Raw genomic sequence first — 8,228 nt, 5'->3', positions numbered from 1 at the left:
AGGCAGTGCAGGGGGACCTAGCTGGGTTGGGCTTTTTTTTTTGATGTGAGAGAAGCGCAGGGCAAAATTAGTTTCGATGAAAAGCTCCGGAACATGGATCAAAATTAATGGACGGGTAAAGTGCACAAGCATCGATGCTTGAAAAGCATGGACGCTTAATGGGGGAAGAGGTCAAGAAAGTTGGCAACCAAGTACAAGGTAACTGAAATTGTAAAATGACAACCAGGAGTGATCAAAAAGAAAGTGAGAGAAACGGTCCACTGAACTGGATGCAAATAATGGAAACAAAAAAAAGGCCATGGAGATTTACAAGGAATAGAAGTAACAAATTAGAAGAGAAAATTTGTACGATAACACAAAGGGCAGTACCTTGTTATTTGACGCTCGAGCTGGTTGCCTAAGGACAAAAACATATCGGAACACAAATTCGCAACAAAATGAGGTGTGTGTGCGCTGCAGCTAAAAATCTGGACACCACTTAGCACGTCCTAATGGAATGTGAAGGGATTCATCCAGTGAGAGCCGTAGGTAATGGACCCCCTTCTAGAAGGGCTGGATTTCAAGTGGATGGAAGCATCAACCGATGAGCAGTCGAGATAAGCAATAGTCGTTTAGAGGATTGATATTTAAAGAAAAAAAAAACAGAGAAGAGATTGATACGAGCGGATCCTTTGCAAACATAGGTAGCGGTTTCACAAGAACGATTAAGTAGACGTTTTCAAAAATGCTAGAATGAAAAGCGTCTATAGCACACCTGATTAACTCAAGCCCGCTAAGTGACTATTTGTCACCGCCCAGTTTCAAAAGGAATGCCAAGAAATAATCACCCTCATCATCGTGTCAAATAGCCCGGTACGGTGCTGATGATGATTTGGTGATGATGGGGAAGTGATAAATGGTCACCTAGCCTGCCAGAGTTACTCAGGTAAGCAATACATACTTTTCATTCTAGCGCTGTGGTATACATCTCCTCAATCTTCATTTTCTTCCTCCAAACTTGTCTATCTATCTTGTACGGCTACCAATGCAAGTGCTACATGGTGCACCACCTGGTGCAATAATATGCGACGGCAGTGCAACTTGTGCACGTATCGAAGCTACGTGGTGCGTGTTTCGCATCACGAGACTCTTCGCACGCTAGGACGCATGTGTGGGGCATGTCTTCTCAGCAGTCAGCAAGCTCTGGCGTGGCGTATATATGTATAGGAACTATTCACATTCATTTAACAAATACCATGTATAAAAAAAAAGCGCTGGCGCGGCGTATTGGCAGAGTAGCTGACTCCCTCGCAGAGGGCCCAGGTTCGATGCGGTAGGAACTGGGTATTTTTTTTTCTTATTCCTGGCGATAGCTGCGACGGACAGCATCTCCAACCGAAGCGGCTATTCGAATGAGCCCATAACAGCTTACTTTGTAAAAAAAAAAAAATTACTCCGAACCGAAATTACACGCAGAAATATAACTCCGGAAACTACGGCATCTCGGACGCCACGATGGCGCATTTTAGTTGTAGGATGTACTTCTCAGCGCGAGGACGTGAGTTTAACTCGCGGACGTGGCGGCCGCGTTGCGGGAGAATCGGAGTGCAAAAATTATGCGGATGACAATGCACACGTGGGAACGTACGTGAAGCGAAACTGCAGTAAGGAGGTAATTAAATGCTGTACAACTGAATGCGATACGCACATAGCTGCACTTAATATTTCTTTTTTACCCTCCGCAGCGTGAAATCTGAACACCGCATTCCAGCATTGCGCTAGATTCGCGTGACGGGCACGCACGTATTTACAAGTGTGCGTCGTATTTCGTTTTGCGCACGTGCACACGCCTATACTCACCGCTGTTTTCTCGGCAAACATCGTCGCGTCGATAAGCCTCACAGCGAGCGCGCTCGCTTTTGGTCACACCTCGTGAGCGGTGTACTGCATTTACATAAGCGTCGAGTGACATTGTTATCTTGGCGGCGCGCGTATAAACATAAACATTTCGTGAAGTTTTGTAAATGTTGCCGCAAGATTACTCGTAGAGCATGACGAAAGTTATCAATACCGTTGTACGCGCCTCATGTTTACTTCTACAGATTATACCGGAGTCACGAATGCTTTAACGCACGTAGAAAGAGTCCAACACGTGTGCGCTTCTCTCTTTTTTTTTTCCTGCGCGTGCGTACATGCGTTGCCTTCTCGCAGTCGCTTCCGCGTATCATTTTAGCGATAGTGCGTTCCGCGTTTTGCATATATACGCGCCGCTTCCGCGCAGCCTTGCCCGGTGTAGCACACGTCCAGACGGGCCTATAGGCCTCGCATACACTGACTCTGCGCGTTCGCATTTCGAGGAACGTGATTCGGCTGCAGCCACATGCGAAGCCGCGTGACGCCGTTTTTATTATTTATTTATTTTTCTCTATCGTTCTCGTAAGCGCCTGCATCCACTCAGCGATGTTGTCCGCGACGAGATGCGTTCCGACGTCCGCATGCATGCGGGTGGGCGAAGTGTGTGTACCTGGCAGATGCGGACGACGTTGATTCCGTGTGGCGCGTGCATACACTGTGTGCGCGTGTTTGCGTTTGCATTTGGTGTTCGTCGTGGGTTGCCTGCATCGAGTGCACGCATTCGCTAGGTCTACATAACGAGGTTAGAATACCGCGCTAAGGTTACACTCCGGAGGGCATTACATGAAGGAGGGTAGCGAGAGGCTGGGGTCATTTACCAAATGTACAAAATTAACAACAACATCAAGACGAACAACAAACAAAGCAGAGGTCGCAAGCTGTTGCAGCTGAAGCACTAGTTGAGCCTACGCGAATGCGAAAAAAAAGACGTATAAAAAGCGGTGAGAGGAGAACGGAACGTAAAGTGGGATGTGGGGAAATCAAACATCAAAAAGTAATTATGTGACGATAGAGCGCAGTCTATCGGGATACCCGCCGTGGTTGCTCAGTGGCTATGGTGTTGGGCTGCTGAGCACGAGGTCGCGGGATCGAATCCCGGCCACGGCGGCCGCATTTCGATGGGGGCGAAATGCGAAAACACCCGTGTGCTTGATTTAGGTGCACGTTAAAGAACCCCAGGTGGTCAAAATTTCCGGAGCCCTCCACTACGGCGTGCCTCATAATCAGAAAGTGGTTTTGGCACGTAAAACCCCAAATATCATTATTATTACCTTTATTTATGGATTGCTTGAAGAAACTGTCAACGTTGGTTCACTTTTGATACCTTAAAATATTTTGTTTAGCAAACGGCGAATAGTAACAATCCTTTAACAATTGGTTGTTGTGAAATAATGGTAGGCTTCAAGTGTTCGAAAATACCGAATGCGAATACGAATATATACAGTGCAATGTTCCATTCGTGTTCGAAACGTTGAATATTCGCCCCCCCCTCCCCCCGCCCTATAACTTTTTTTTAAAAGTTGCCTATATATTTTTTTCGTAGACAGTTTATTTTCTTGCCTTTTCAAATTTTTTTATTTATATAAACTAATTTAATTACTCATTTGTGTGGCTAACGCCTCTCGTGGGTATGTGTCCCGTTGAAAAGGGCTCCACATCCATTTCTGACATTGTTCTTTACTTGGGAGCCTCCTCTATTGGACACGTTCATAGACGAAGCTTGCGCTGACGAATTTTCCAATTGTTCCGGGGCGATTTTCTCGTTATGTGTTTGTGCAATGTGTCATTTTTCACTTCCTTCTTTCGCCGAATGCTACCATTGTTTTCTTGTCGGTACTAAGTTCTATTTTTCCTAATTCCATCCGAATCTTGGCCAATCCTCAATAGTGGGTATGAGCCATCAGAGAAAACAAAGAAGCAAACAAACAATTGGAAAGATGGCGGTTTACACTGTCACTGCCTGCCGAGCTGTCGCAGCAAACAAGTTTAGCCCCAGAGGAATCACTGAAGGCTAATGACCGCCGCCGCCGCCTGTCCTTTCTTCTTTTACTTGAACCTTGCTCGAAACGGAATGAAACGAACATTGATATGGTCCTTGACAACTTCTCCCATTAATTTGACAGGTGCCCCTCTTTGACAGGCTCTGGTTTGTTTCGCTCTCATACGAGAATCCCAATGGACACTTCTGCCGTCACGTTCAAGCTTAACAGTTCACGGAAGGTTGTCATAGCAACGTTGGCGAAGCCAACCTTAGCTAATCTTTATTTTTAATTGTTCGTCGCCCTTTCTCTTCGTTTTCTCTTTCTGTCTAACATAGCGTACTCCCTCGTGCGATTGGGCCAACTCCACATGTCTGAAACTTCCTGTTTTTTTTTTCGCGCACACGAGAAACTCGTTATTTGAGAGCGGTGCAGCTGTCAGCGAGCGAACGTGGTACAACACAGTCCGCGGCGCGCTCCTCGCTAACGTGGTTAGAGGCGCGTCGCTGCGGACGTGGTTACCACTATTTGCGCCCAGCCGCGCACCGCAATCCAATTTAGTGGCGAGCCGGCGCCGTCAGATGGGGGTGAGTACACATGGGAACGAGAGAGAGAGAGAGAGAGAGAGAAATAACGTTTATTTGCACCCGCAAAAAGAGCCCCAAGGAGGCAAGAGTCTTCCTGTCTCCTCGGCTTACTCCTCCCCTTTCAGCTGGCTGATGCTCCTTGGAGCTCAGCGGTGTCCAGGGCCATGCGGATGACTTCTCTTTGGTCAGCTTCCTTTGAGCTGGTCATTAAAGTCTCCCAGGATTGTCTATCCCTACCTGGCTTATTGTATCTAGGACATGTCCATAGTATGTGGATCATGTCCGCCTTTGCCCCGCAGTGTTTGCAACTCATGGCCTCAATGCTATCGTGCCATCTCTTCAGAATGTAAGGGTTGCAGATCACCCCCGCTTGGAGTTGCCTCCATGTTATCTCTTCCTGCTTACTTAGTTTCTTATGCGCCTCTGGCAGTGTTTTCCTTCCCATTCTATAATAATCGAGAATTTCGCTGTAAGTGTTTATACCTTCCTCTTTTTGTAGGGGCTCCCTGGCTGTAGAGGCTGCATTGGTGGACCGGTAAATAAGCTCTCGGGCCAATGCATGCGCTTTCTCATTGCCGGGCAAGCCTTCGTGGGCAGGAGTCCATATAAGGTTCACTAATTCTTCTGGAATTGGTCCTTTCTCCAATATGTTGAGCGCCTCTTTGGAGATTCTCCCTGCGGTATAATTCCTGATAGCTGTTTTGGAATCTGACACTATGATTTTCACCCCTTTTTGAGTCAAAGCTAGGGCTATGGCCACCTCCTCTGCAACCTCCACACTGTTTTGCGGGGTACTGCAGCTCTTTGAGTTCTCACCGTTAACCTGTGTCGTCACTGAGACAAAACCTCGTCTGCTTTCATATTCTGCTGCATCCGTGTAGAACACCCCTTGCTGTTTATCTAGTGATTTTTGTAACGCTTTAACCCTGTCTTTCCTCCTGTCCTGGTGGTGAGTGGGATGCATATTCTTCGGGAGTGGTGGTATGCGTATCCTGTCTCTGATTTGTGACGGGATGGCTCCCGTGTTTCTTACTTTGTTGTTAGTTTTGTATCCTAGTTTCGCTAGAATTCTCAGACCACCTCTGCTTCGCATTAGTCTCTGTTGCTGGGAGACTAGTGTGGCTTCGATCAACTCTTCTAGGGTGTTTGAAATGCCCATGTTTAGTATCCTCTGCGTAGATGTGCATGGTGGCAGGTTTAGGGCTGTTTTAACTCCTTTCCTAATAAGGATTTCTATTTTGTTTTTCTCGGCCCTTGTTAGTTTAAGGTACGGTGTTGCGTATGTAATCTTGCTGATCGCGAAGGACTGTATTATCCTTAATAGGTTAGCCTCCCTCATGCCTGCATTCTTGTTGGCGATTCTTCGGAGGAGTCGGCAGGTTTGGCTAACGCTCATTTCAAGCTTTCTAATCGTTTCTGTATTTCTTTCATTGTCCTGAATGTGCATGCCTAGCACACGTATAGCTTTTACGTTTGGAATCGCGTCCCCATTAACAGTGAGTTTTATCCCGTGGTTATGGATTTTCTTTCGCATGTTCTGTGGACTGATGAAGAGAGCCTCCGACTTCGTAGCTGAACATTTAAGTCCGGCTTTTTCTAAGTGCTCTTCAATTATATTGATGGCCTTTTGCAGCGTTTCTTCTATGTGGGCGTCACTGCCTCTATTTATCCATAGGGTGATGTCGTCCGCATAGATCGTATGTTCTAGCCCCTGTACGTCCTTAAGTTTGTGCGGGAGTCCAATCATTACTATGTTGAAGAGAGTGGGTGAAAGTACAGAGCCCTGCGGTGTCCCCTTATTACTGAGCACTATCCCTTTCTCCTCGTTACCCCCTAGACTGACCGTTACTGTTCTGTCAGTCAGAAAGTCTTTTATATACTCGTAGGTACGTCTCCCTACGTTTAGGTTATTCAATTGTTCTAAGATTGCCCTGTGGTCTACGTTGTCAAATGCTTTGGCCACGTCTAAGCCAACGATGGCTTTCGTGTCCTTCGTTTTGTGGTCGATAATTTGCTCTTTAAGCTGTAGCATGACATCACACGCAGATAGGTGTGCTCTGAAGCCTATCATTGTGTCAGGGTATATGTCTTGGTCTTCCAAGTATCTGCTGATTCTAGATTGTATCACATGTTCCATTAGTTTCCCGACGCATGACGTGAGGGATATTGGTCTGAGGTTTTCGAGACTGAGCTTTTTCCCCGGTTTTGGAATTAGGACTAATTTAGCCTCCTTCCATTCTTTGGGGATTTTACCTTTCTCCCAACACTCTTGCATAAAATTCGTTAGGTTTACTATCGACTTGTCGTCTAGGTTCCTCAACATCCGATTGCTGATTCTGTCCGGTCCTGCAGCTGTTTTCGTTCTAAGTCGATTCAACTCGGCCCTGACTTCTCCTACCGTGACGGGGCTGTCCAAGAGGGGGTTCTCTTCGCCTTTGTAGTCCGGCAGCGTTTGTTGCGGACCACATTTAAGATATCTATCCTTAACTTCAGCGAACAATTGCCTATTACTACCTTCGTACTTATACACTAGTTTCTGCATGTTGCTACGCGTCTCTGATTTGCTGTTTTGGGGATCGAGTAGGTGCCTCAATAGTTGCCATGTATTTGATTTACCAATTGTGTGATCCATCTGTTCGCATATGCTATTCCAATTTCGTTTCGTGAGTTCGAGTGCGTATTCTTCAATCTCTCCGTTCAGGTGCGCTAATGCTCTCCTAATGTTTCTATTGCTTCTATTCTCTTTCAATTTTTGCTCTAGCTGCCTCTTTTTCCGCCATAATCCGACCATTTTCCGGTCTACTACCTCTTGCGTTTCGTCCGCCTCCACCTGTTCGGTGGCCTCTTCAACCGCTTCCAAGAGGGCTTTGCTCCAACTGCTTAAATCCTTGAGCTCCACTTTTTCGGCACATTTCTGCCTAAAGAGGTTCCAATTTACCGCTTCGAACTGCGTGGGTTTGGGAGTTGGTATGCCGTGTTCTACCACCGTCTCTATTATTCTGTGGTCGCTCCCCAAGTCCTCTCCCGTGTTACACCATCGTGCGGTTATGTGTCCCCCTATGAGAGTAAGGTCCGGTGTGGTGTCCCTGGAAACGCTATTTCCCTTTCTAGTCGGGATTTGAGGATCTGTTAGTAGAGTTAGGTCATGCTTGGAGATAGTATCCCATAATTCTCTGCCTTTTTGTTGCGAGGTTTTGTACCCCCAAGCCGTGTGTTGCGCGTTAAAGTCTCCGACTATGACTATGGGGCTGTTCCCTGCAATGTTTTTGGACCTGTCGATGAGCTGATCGAAGCCACAATTCTTTTTTTGCTTAGGAGAGCTGTATACGTTGAGAACGTATAGGCTTCTATCTTTTCTTTTCCTCGGTACTAGTTCAATAAGGACGTGATCAATCGTATTTGTGTCAGTCTCGTGGAGTACTGCTGCTAAGTTTCTTTTAACTAAAATAGCTGTCTGCCGATTCTCTCCTTGCCCAGTGTAGGCTGTGTAGCCGGCCAATTTTGCATTTTTCCCACACTCTTGCAACGCAATGACATCTGGTTTATCGATGTTAGTTAGGAATGTTTGTAGGACTGCTCTCTTTTTCAGGAAGCCCCTACAATTCCACTGCCAGATCGTGTTATTTTGCCAATGCATTTTGAATGTTAATTAATTGTGTTTTAAACCAATCGAATTCCGCTTTTAAAGCGAAGTCGCGTTTCTCAAATTCTGCTTTGAGGGCGATGTCGCGCTTTTCGAATTCCGCTCGAGTTTGTTCCATGAATTGCA

This window comes from Dermacentor albipictus, chromosome 8 (genome assembly GCF_038994185.2).
Source record: "Dermacentor albipictus isolate Rhodes 1998 colony chromosome 8, USDA_Dalb.pri_finalv2, whole genome shotgun sequence".
Taxonomy (NCBI): Eukaryota; Metazoa; Arthropoda; class Arachnida; order Ixodida; family Ixodidae; genus Dermacentor; species Dermacentor albipictus.
This window is presented reverse-complemented; position numbering follows the sequence as displayed.